This window comes from Anguilla anguilla, chromosome 7 (genome assembly GCF_013347855.1).
Source record: "Anguilla anguilla isolate fAngAng1 chromosome 7, fAngAng1.pri, whole genome shotgun sequence".
NCBI lineage: Eukaryota > Metazoa > Chordata > Actinopteri > Anguilliformes > Anguillidae > Anguilla > Anguilla anguilla.
In genome coordinates this window covers 55,350,295-55,362,593 of record NC_049207.1, presented here as the reverse complement: position 1 = coordinate 55,362,593, position 12,299 = coordinate 55,350,295, and the positions used below count along the sequence as shown (strand labels likewise).

General features: G+C 43.3%; 1 protein-coding gene across 2 annotated transcripts in view; it reads left to right on the top strand.

Annotated features, from left to right (window-relative positions):
• Positions 1–12,299, top strand: part of LOC118231891 (dickkopf-related protein 2-like) — a 37,291-nt gene that overhangs the window by 2,828 nt on the left and 22,164 nt on the right. For both annotated transcript variants that reach the window (XM_035426240.1, XM_035426239.1), the window contains exon 2: positions 5,781–5,998. The gene's annotated coding sequence lies outside the window, so the exon portion shown is untranslated. The remainder of the gene's footprint in view (positions 1–5,780; positions 5,999–12,299) is intronic.

Here is a 12,299-nt window from a genome sequence, read left to right as displayed (position 1 = left end):
GCTTGGTTTTAACTTTTAAAGACTGATTGCGCCACTTTGCATTTTCAAAAACAAGCCTGGTAACACAGATTAGTAAAGTGAGTACAGAATGTTCGAATCATTTCCGTAAAGCATGCATGTTTAAGAGAAGGTAGTGCTTTACCATAAATGTTTGGCACTAATGGATATAAACAATGTCTACTGTAACACTGAATGCCCTTCAGGCACTTGACCGAATGCCTTACGCATTCACTCCTTTTGTGTCTGGTCTGTGGTTAGTTAACCCTTGTCCTGCACCACCCGTGACGGTGGAATAAATTATTGAATTATTGATTAGGTCAGGAAAGAAAACGACCCTCTAAACTAGAGGAATCCGTAGTGAAACGGTCTTTTCAATCAGTGGTTACCACCGTGAGTGTGGAGTTGTGAGGCGCGAATTAGCATATGAATGTCCACTACAGAATGCTCTTCCAGCCCCGGAGAAAGCATGGAGCATGATCTCTTGTTTAGAGATTAGCCATTACACGAAAGACAAAATTCAAGCATTTAAATGATTTATTGCCGCAATCCTTGCCTATGACTGCTTATATATTTATGCGACAGCATATATGTGCAGTTGTTTATGCTGCCCCAGTCCGCTGGGCCCCGTTTCACGAAGCAGGATTACGGAATTAGCTGGATAACTGCAATGAGTAAAACCCGTAACTCTCCCAAATCTGGAACATGGTACTGAGGTAAAAAGAGCTGCTCTGGATTTTACTTAGTGCAGTTCTCCAGCTAACTCCATTATCCTGCTTCGTGGTCAAGAATAATCCATCAGTGGTGATAAATCCATACAGAATATCCGTGTATTTCACCCAAATATATTTGACACTAGATGGCACTCTGAACTAATAAACGGCCAGGTTTTGTAAAACCTATTCCGACGAAAACATGCATGATGTGATATAGAGATAAGAAACAATCTGCGGAGGCAATGCTGATAATATTATTTGGAATGTAGATATAATTTGGCATGAGACTAAGCAGGTTTATAAATGTGATATTATCAGAAAACGTAAGACCATTGTGGAAAAGCAAGCACAAATCAATTTCATTGATCCTTCTTTTCAGATTGATAGGGCTATGTACTACTGGCAACAATTTCTAAAAGCTTAAGTGTGCAAAATTATTCATTTTTAAATTTTCTAAAGTATCCTACCTCTTTCTGGTATATCATATAGCTATAATGCAACAGTTGGACATGTTCTTACACACAGTTTATGATCAAATGTGATCATATGCATGTTTCTTGAATGAGGCCCATTGACTGTATTTGGAATTACTTCTGAAATGCTATCAACACATTATTGTCCAGCACATATGTTATACAAATGTATAACATCTATTAAAATCTATCGGCCACTATATAAATACTGACCAATAAGTTTGCCTTTCAAATGCCCATAAGTTTGGTTTGACTGGTAAACTGGGCTTCCACCAAGCTTTGCTCAAGGTTTATATCCAATGAAAGTCATGTGTCTATGTAATTTTCTGACAGGATGGAGAGTCCACGCTTTCTCTGAGAGGAAATGTTCAGCCCTAGCTGTAATTCCGGCGCGTTTGAGTACTGAAAGGCAGCACTGTGCTGTGTATCCGATGTTTACTGTAACCTGAAAATGAGCTGTTCTGTGTCATCACAGAAGGGGGGGGGGGGGGGTGATGTGCACAATGGTCTGTGCACAATGGTCTGTTTTCAGAAACACCTGGGGATCCAGTGTGTGATGTGCACGATGGTCTGACTGCGAACCCTGACCCTGACTGTGCCAGTGTCGGCTGTAGCTGGCCGAACGGCCTTCTGGGAAGGAGACAGCGAAGGTGTGACCTCATCAGACCACACCTTTTCCTCAGATCTTATCATTTAAAATGACTTCAGTATAGCTGGTATATTTATTTATTGTAAGATGGGCCAAGCTTCAAGGGTCATACCCTTTTGGTTTAAAGCGTTTTGTGTTTTTCTTTTTTTTTTAATGAGAAGCCTATTTAATTGGGCAAAATATTTGGTCCTCAAGTGGGTGTGGCTGTTACTGATGATGGATTAAGGACAGTGGTTTTGGGCAGCGATTGGGTCGGCACGCTGCCAGTACACTAGCAAGTGGGAAGTAAACATTCCACTTCCTGGTGCCTGTTTCACACAGAGACCACAAGGAGGAGCTATACATTCAGTGAGCACTGCTACGTCAACGACAGTACTCACACCAGCCCCTCATAGATGCGAAAGAGAGTCTAACATAGATTATAGACACCAGAGGGGAAGTCCCATTGCTGTCTCAGACCGTGTACTCTCTGAATCCCTAATTATCTTCTTTTTTTTCAGATGATTTTCCTCAACACCCCACAGCTTAGCTTATTTACAATACTTTTAGTTTATCCCTTTGCTTTCGACCTCGATATTTCGACAGATCCAAACACCGTCTTCCTCCAAAAGAAGACTTGAAGCAAATACTGTACATCGGTTTCCAGATGCAAGAGTGTCCTCTCAGTTTAGGCTGTTTTCAGGGTTATTAAAAGGGTTCTATTTTTCCAAATGGTTCCAACGGAGAACCCTGCCAAGATGTGAAATGCCCTATCATTCCAGTCTCAACAAAAGCTTGATATTAGTATTTATCATATCATTGATAATTAGTTTTAGATAGTTTAATATTAGTATCTATCGTAATAATTTATCATGCTTTCAGAACTCCTTTGTGAAACTGACCTCTTCACCTTTTTTATGTTTGAAATATTTATCAAGAAATAGTTTGCATTGCAGATGGACCTCGGCAGTACAAAAATTCCTGGCCACAACTGAACACACACGGCACTGTGCGTGCAATAATGAGTGGACTTTTCCATTGTGGTGGAATAAAGTGCGAATTCCCACACATGGTAATCTGAGACTGAAGCAGTGATATTTCCCTGGCAAACTGTTGAACGTATGAACATGTTTAAACGGTTCGTTGAAGACCCATTAAGATTTTGAACCTGGTGTTTAAAGACTAACGAGAATCATAATGTGAAACGGCAACCTGCACTTTCTGGATTACGAGCGCTGTTTGGAAACTGAACCTGTTTTGTGTGTTGAGAAATCTCACGTCCCATGTGGTTATGATGTCATGATTTTGTGATTATGTGGAATTATGCGTTATCATTTTGGGCCTTCTTTTTTTCTAAGACTGAGGCACAGTCATGATAAAGTTTCTGCCATCCCATTCATGCAGTAGAGCATGTCCCGTTTTCCTTTGAAGGTGAACATGATCACAATGACAATGACTTCTCATTAAATGAAAATATCGATGAAAATACGCGTCCTTTGAGATCACTTGTGACTCAGATCAACGCATTGCCTTGCAGCCGGGGTCTCAAGCCCAACCCCAAGGGGGCTGCAAGGGGCTGCAGGTTTTTGTGGTTTCCTTTCAATCAGCTGCCGATTAAGGTCTTGAGAACAAGGTGTGTGTGTGGATTCCTCAGCCAATCGAATGACTTAAATGAAACGCCTGTGTGGAGAACACCCCCAAAAAGCCAGCAGACACCGCGGCCCTCCAGGACTGGAGTTTGACACAGTGTGGCCTTGTGGGATAAATTACCCAGCAGCCTCTCTTCGTTTTTCAGCCAGCAGGACGTACACTCTCTAGTTCTGGTGCAGTTCGGGCCCGAGCCTTTGAGGGGGCCCAACCCAACGTGATTTGGGGGCCCCCCCCCGGCAGTCGTGGGACCCTAAGCAGCTGTTTATGTTGTGTATTTGTGTGGAGCTGCTGCTGTTCTGGCCCATTTCATCAGCAGGTTTCAGATCATTAGAGAGCGCACACTCCGGGGGGGGAAGCAGGGTTACTGAGTTAGCTGGGTAAAGGCACCGCAGCTTTCCCATTGGAACGAATGCATTTTCTGTGTGGGCGCGATCTGTTCATCTTTAAAAAATGAGATCCCTTAAACAAAACCAGCCTGTGCGGCCGATTCTCATCATGTGCCCGAAGATAACATTTTAAAGATTTAAAAAAAAGGAGTTAAGCACTGATTGATCGAGCTCTTTGATTCTCTCTGCTCGAACATTTCCACCGACGCAGGGCTCTGGATCCGTTTTTGAAGTCCTGTTGTCCTTTAATCATTTGCTAGGGGTCATTTGGAAATCATTGGGACCAGATTTGTTTCTGTTGGACAAATGCTCAAATGCTACGCAAAAAAACACGCTATTAGCCCGTGTGATTATGGGCAGGAAGACCTGACAGGCTGCACATCCCAGGATTTAATGCACATATGGGCAGGGGCAGCTGACGCTGTGGGTCGGGCCGTACCTCTCTCTCTGTCTCTGTCTCTCTCTCTCTCTCTCTCTCTCTCTCTCTCTCTCTCTCTCTCTCTGTCTCTCTCGCTCTCTCTCGCGTACATACACCCACCCACACACACACACACACACACACATAACCTGGTCGCTAATGTCTTACCACTTCCTTATCAACTGCATCTTATTCCCCAGAGTAGCTTACATAAGACTGAGCTGCTAAACATCGTTCTGTGACCACAGTGTAGCTAAGATGCCCATGTCAACTGACTCCAGTATCACCATTAGTAAACGACTCTAGAGCAGGCTTCGTGCCCGGCTATGAAAAGATTTAGTTGAACGATGCAGGTAGCCTTGATGCTACTGCAGCACACTAGGCAGCACTGTTGTACCCTGTTGGGGCTTCTGTTCTTATATAAAGTCTTTATCTGGTTAATTCAGAAAAGGAGTGATACACCATGATAAGAATGTGTGAATATGGAAATTAGAGCTTGTCTTAAATAGCTTTAATCACAGGTTGGAAATGGGCCCTTGCATTGCTTGTAGTGATGCTGTCCCCTCCTGATACTGAAAACTTTATTAAATAAATGACACTTAAATTGTGTAATTTATTTAATAAATCCCACACCTCCCTGTGGTTTTCTAAAGTGTGCAGTAATGTGTGCGCAATGCAACATTTTCTTTTTTTTTTAAATATGACCAAAGTTTGACATAAAAACGTTTAGTGTGTAGCTGAACAGCACATAGTTTTATGTGTTCATCTGGCCGTAAAAATGCGACCATCTTTCCAGACATCACAGAGACAGAACGGCGATCACGCCGCGATCCTCCAACGCCGCAGGGATGGAGGGGAAATGAATTCTTGATAGCATAATTAAATCCATCATCATTCGGAATTTCATAACAAACGCTTTATTTTTCTGTCCGTTCCATTCCGTTCTATCAACATACGGTGCAAAAATATTCACAGGGCACAGAAACGTCTGAGATTTCAGCATAATTATGCAGAAAAAAAACTCAACTAACCCGTGCGACTAACCCCTGAATCTTGGTACATAGTCTGCAAACCACTGTCTTATAATAGTTGACCACATACTACCATTGTTCTTGTGTCTCTGCGCTTTATATGACACGTAGTGTAGATTATACCAGGCAATAGAAATACAGGATTTTGTGGAGTCAGGCTAAGGCACGTTATGCTAACTGTATGCCCTGCTTCTGTATGTATTAACTGGCTAAAAAAATGTTCTCTCTCCAGTGGAGCTGCTCAGTGGCTAACAACAGAGGATTGTGGTTGTACTGGGCAGCTCCCAGGTGTGAATGTGTATGAGTGTGAAGCAGGGCGTTGCTGCAAAAGAGCATCCGTGCTCAGTGAACCTACCCTGGGTAAATAAAGGTTAAATAAAACTGTAATTCTGTATGTATTAACTGTATGCCCTGCGTCTGTATGTATTAACTGTATGCCCTGCTTGTGTATGCCTTAACTGTATGCCCTGCTTCTGCACAGGAGAGGCTGCCCGCTGTCTGTTAAAGATCTGGTGGATGAAGCAGTTCGGTGGCAGGTCTGTAAATCACACAGAGATCCGCACCATCTGCCCCGTGACTGTACGGCTTCAGGGCTCAGAGGAAGGCCGCGTGGACAGAGGGAAACATCTTTGTGGCAACAGGAAATTAAATTCGAACTGGCAGGAAGTTGTATCGTTGGACAAGCTGCTCTGGAAGAAGGTAGGTCGATCATACTTGAGTCTATTTTGAGAATATTTGAGTTTTGAGATGTGATTTCAGAGAGGGATTCTGAAAATTGTTTTAGCAATGAAAAAGCAGTATGTTTTTCCCCCTTTATATAAGCTTTTGGTTTGGAATTGATAATTTAAAGGCTTCTTCATCTAATTCAGTGGTTCTGGGATTGGGGGGGGGGGGGGGTACGGTGGAGTGTAAGGGGGTGGGGGTTGAAGGAAAAAGGCACAGCGCGGTATGTGTGTGTGTGTGTGGGAGGGGGGGGGGTATGGTGAGCTAACTGTGTAGTCAGCTGCTTGAATTGATCTATGAAGTGCAAGAACAATAATGAAGATCAGTACACTTTGTGGTGTTCGAGGACCAGAGTGCAGGACAACCGATGCAACCAAACACATCCCCAGAGTTCAATTTGTCACTGGAGCCATTTTTAGCGCTTTCTCACTTAGTCCCCTTTGTTCTCAGAAGGGATTTTTTTTCTCCTTTGCAAAAACTTGGTTACTCAGTTTTTCTTGGAAACTGAACACTGAAGCCACCCATGGCCAGCTGCAAGGAATATACTTCACGAGAGAACCCCCATTTTGTCTGGCTCTCCAGCCTTTCGAGAATTTGGCTTCTCCTGAACACCCTGCATGTGTGAGGGAACTCTGGGAAACCCAGGTCCTCCAGACCTATCTGCATAGAGCCCAGAGACCAGGATGAACTGGGCAGAGTAGGCTGCTGCAAGACCCTCAGGAAGCCTCATGGTTGATTGGGTGCAGAGCAGCTTTTAATATTGTATGAATTAAAATGGGCGCCACACAGTCACACTGAACACAGTTCTGTTGTGCTCCAGGACTGACTCCAGGACTGACTCCAGGAGTTTGACGCCTCAGCTCTATACCTTTGGCCCATTTCATTCCACGCATATTTTCCATGCTGATGTCACTGAATGCTGGGCCCCGTCTTGGTCTCCTGAAGGCTCAGATACAGTGTTGGGCTTCTGTAAACCCCCCAACTGTAACACCAATGTCCATCTCACAGGCCAGACCATTCAGATGAGGGGGGGGGGGCTAAACACTTCCAACTGGCTCTCAGAAAGGCAACAGCTGAGTTAAAAGTGGCAAAGAAAGGGTTAATCTCGCACGCATGCGGCAGGTCGCCCTTTGAGGCGTGTCACGGATACGGCCTTCTGGCTCTCCGCCCTTTTTAGATCTTCCTCCGTGATGTAATGTAGAAGCACGCCAGCAGCACCGGGCGCTGGTGCCAGATCTTGTTGAGTATCAAACCATAATCAAGCAAGCGATGCACCTGGATACCACTTCAAAGGGAATGCTCTGTGTACCGAACCTAGGAAGGGGAGAGGGGGGAGCGCGTTTGCTACCTTTTCACTGTCCTTTTTTTGATTGCGCTGTAATAGGAGGCATATTCCTTCCTTTGACTCTTGGATTAGCCTTGTCACACGAGTCTCTTTGCTATGTTAATGGTGATGTGCATAGACTAAGAATGGATTGCTTCTTCAAAAGTTTGGGTATGAGTGCTTAACGTCATTAAGTCATATGCTATTTTGCATTGCTATTTCAAATGTATAAAACACACGTGTGTCCAATTCATATGTATAAAGTTGTGCTGAAGTCTAATGCAGTAATAAAACAAAAAGAATTGTGTAATAACACATGTAATAAGATTCCTGTATATGTGGTGGCTTACTTAATGCAACTTATGACCCCAATGATATGAGTTTCTATAGGCTGAGGTCTACTGAGACATATTTAGGTAATGGGTATGGTATCCAGATATGCCTACCAGGGCAAAATTAGATTAGCCTAAGTACTATTATTCTTATCTTCAAAGGGCTTATATTAAAATAAACCTGTAGAACACCGAAAAAATAAATCAAACATAAATGACCATACTGAGGTCTATCAATTACTCATGTATGTAGTGGAAAACATTTAGATATATTTTACAATCACAAGTAATAAATAAATATAATAACATATACAATATATATAACATATATTACTGAGATGTTTGAAAGCTGCAATTGATCTTTGTTTCATCTTGAAGAATCTGTGCATCATTAGTTGCATCCAAGACCTAGTCAATGGAGAAAGACCATTCCTTCCACAAACTACAAAGTCAAATGCGATCCATTACATACCTGTCTGCTATACAGAATATCCCTGGATTTATGCTAGCGCGGCTCGTTTAGAGATGTGTATTTCTTCGGTAATATTCATAAGACATGAATGCCGTAAAGTAAATCAGCTCTTAAAGATGCATACGGTTCCCATTGGACTCATACGTACTCTGTTAGAGTTAAATAAACACTGGACGTTTGACTGTGCAAAACTAAGGCAGAAGCTGGAAAATCGGGTGTGGTGTTATGGAGAGGCAAAAAACTCTTCCACTTGTTCGGCATCAAAGCGTTGTCTCCTAGCAACCTGTCCGGTCCTCCTTTTGCAATAAGCCATGCTCACGATTGGAGGGGACCCTTCGTGCACTTGCTATGTCACACACACGATGACATCATCCCTCCCACTTATGGGCTCGGTGCTTACATGGAATCCAGCTGCATTTATCTCCAATTTACATCCATCTGTTTTGAATTGTATTCAAAGCGAATCTCGATAAAGAAGAGACTTCTTGGGCAGAATGCAATGCATTGGTACGTACCAGGATGTCTGAATACAAAATTTTTTTTAAAAAAAGAAGAAAATCAAAGGAAAAAAATGAGGCCTTAAGATAAAATGACTGAATGATCATCCTGTCCTTTTGTGATTTAAATTAAGTCCATACCATCCAGGGCTCTGATTCTGGCTCAGACCTGTGATGTCTGTAATCAGACGTTTAATGGAAATGAAAGGTATGTTGAAACAGTATTTCGATTGAAAGGTCAGCCTCACCTAAAACAAACATTCATACTGAGTGCAGCAATGAATTTACAGGCAATGAGAGACATTAATGTCTCATACTTATTCTACATAGCCATCCATTACCAATACTGTGCAATGCAGTTCATTTTCTTGAGACAAACAGCAGGAAGTATATGAAATTTATGACTATGACCTTCTGGGTACTTAATTTGGTGGTATAGGTCTGATTGCAACCTGTAGTAGATACAGCAGGAGTGAACCACAATGAGAAATGTGATAACAGGGTCAAAGGTCACTTATTGCAATTAGGCACCCAGTTCTTCGACATAGAAAAGGATGGCTGTGTGAGTTGAGAATACGATACCAGGGCACCTAGAAATGATGACCGCAGTCTTTGCTGTCTGGTTTTCTGTATAGAGAGCTTTACTGGAAAGAACCAATTGTAAATAATGATGTAACCTGTAAATGGGACATTAACAGCTAGCCTGTGTAAACTATTATGGGCTGTGAAACAACCAGCAATTCACAAAATTACTGCACTGCAATTACACTTAATAATAAAAGAGTAGCAAACAATGGACAGCACAGTGTGTGCCTAAAATATCTGTAGGCCCCAGTCCACTTTTACACTTTGAAATGTATCATGTAATTTATTTTATTTGTGGTCGGCTTGTATGTGGCACAGTGCACTTTTCTTCACACATTAACCGCTGAAGGAAAACAATAAGTAGGTCTGTGCGGTTCTCCAGCTCTCAAAGGTACGCAGTGGATCTGCCACCCAAAGTCATTTCTCTTTTGATCTTGAACCCGTACTCCAGTGTGGTTTTCAGAGGATATTCAATAACGCAATTAAGAGGGGGCAAAGCCGCTTGCTGATGCTAGCGTTTCTCCCGTGTAAAGATACTTTAATAGTCTTATTTTCATTCGGCGGCATGATTATAGTTATCAAACCTTCATGGAAAAAATCGGGCGGGGTGTTATTTTGTTTCAGTGGAGACTGATGGTGAGTGTGTGTGTGAAGGACAGTACAGCGTAGAACTTATTAAATTTTCTGAAGTGATGATAATGATCCACCATCTCACAATGCTCTGAGCTGGTCTCTTCCTTTCGCTAATGCTGTCTATTCTCATGTTTCACGATACGCCCTTCTGTATCCGACAGACTACATCATGTCGGATATAAACTAAGAAACTAGTTTGAAGTTTCACCCTTCCTGCCTCTCGCCCAGTGCATGCTGGGATAGGCTCTAGCACCCCCCGCAACCCTGCCCAGGATAAGCGGCTATAGATAATGGATGGGTGGATGGAAATTTCACCCCCAAAACCTGATCTTTTCATAGTGGCAACCATGCACTAATACAGAAGTAATTCATATGGGTGATTATGAAATAAAGAAAGACTTATTGATTATGTTGTGGGGACATGCACATACTCAGGCTCCTTTAGTAATAATGTCATATCTAAAATAATCACAGAATATGTATATTGAATAAATATGAAATTTTCAGCCGTTAGGATTCTGATCCATTCAAAGCATGGTCCTTTGTAGCCCACACCTGGCACACCCTGGCACAGCTTGAAAACAACTTTAGGACTTTAAATTGGGTGTTCTCAAACTTTGTCCTGAGGCCCCCAGCTGTCAGAGGGGGCTCCAAAACCGAATTTGAGAACCTCAAATCTTTCTGCCTCAAATCTGGCCGTCCGTGGCACGCTATTTTATTTGAAAGAGTGCTGAAAATTCTCAGCGTACCTATCAGGTGTCTGGGCAGTTTGGGTGGTATATTAAGTGAAGCTCTGACGAATGTACCTGCGTGTGCCTATGCTGACAGGAAATACAGGATCATGACAGGAAGTGCATTTTCAGGACTTTTGAATATACAAGAGTGTACCATTTACATAGTGGTCGCAGAAAGGAACAAACAAACCCAAAAACTGATCTGATGGTATATTACAGACCACCCTGAGGGGAATTCACTACGGTACAATTTGAAAGCATCCTTTTCTGAACACAATGAGTTGTGGGCCCCTTTTCACAGTTCCTGAGTTAAATCGTTTTTCTTCTTCTGATTCACCACTGACTCAGAAATCCCTAGAAACAAGGAAATGCAGTCTGCCAGCTACTTCAAAGGGGAAGTGAGTGATTTTGATGTTCGATATCACGTGTACTGTATGTGCAGTGGAAATTGGATTAGGCCAGACTCCACTAACCACCCCCCCACAACCCCCAAGCCCAGACAGGCAGGGACACTTTGTGCTGCCCCACTCTGCGTGTCACCCAGTGAGGGCTTTCTGATTGCACGACACGTCCCCCCCTCCAACCCCCCCGACCCCCCCAGGGTGTTCGTTACAGGCGCCCGGGTCTTTTTTGCTGGAGAGGTGCGACTCGGTCGCCGCGGCGACAGTAGGGCAGCTCCCCTGGTTTCGTGCCTCTCCAGGGCCAATCAGGCGCTGATTCAGCCAGGCTACGGCCGCGGGGCACGGGTGAGATAATGTTCCCTCCCCAGTTCACCTGCCTGTCATTCGAAAGGCAGGGGGGGGGGAGGGGGAGGGGGAGGGGGGGGGGGAGAGAGGAGAGGAAGGAGAAGAGCACCGTTCTCAAATGTCTTTGGAAATTTCCCAGACGGGCGCTAACTATGTATTTGTGCGTCCCACGTTCGATGGTAGCACTGTTTGGTGTTCACCTCACAGGGAAAACTGTTTGAGTTGCGGCTCTGGAAATCGTAGAATAATTCTAGAATTGGACGCAGTAATATCTCGGCAAAGGGGGGTCTGCCCTTTTAAACATTTATAGTCCTCATATTGTCTGGAAAAATGTCAAACTTTCATCAGACCCTAATACATAATTCATATACTAAATTGACACAATTCAATACAATTAATTTATAACCTGAGATAGTAAGCGGTACTTTATATGTAATTGCACACAGTAATATCTCAGCACGTGAGGGTCTGCTCTGTCAAACATTTGTAGTTAAAGTGCAAAACTAGAAACTGCATTGTTGCAGTCCATGCCTTCGTCCATGCAGCCCTATCATCAGACAGTGGATTCCGTCATACACAATCATTTAAATCAACTGTCATATCAACTCGTTTCTTACATATTGTCTGTATTTCCCACAGACGGTTCTCTCACAGGTAGTGTTCCCATTAGGGCTTTCTGAATGAGCATTTTATTTGTGCAGCTGAAAGGAGCGTTTGCGCTCATTTGTGGAAGGAACTGAAACGAGCGCACGCTTAATGAACTGAGACCTCCTGAAGGGGTTTGTTTGGGCTCATTTCTCGAAAGAGCTGGGCGCAGGTTGTTCCGGAAATGTTCAGTGTGAACAGGAGAAGGCATTGGTTCCTTTCCAGCCCTGAAACAAACCGCGCTGTGTGCACCTTTATAGGGCTCTTTTATCATTCACACACAACACTGAAGACTGTAATAGGGTTGGC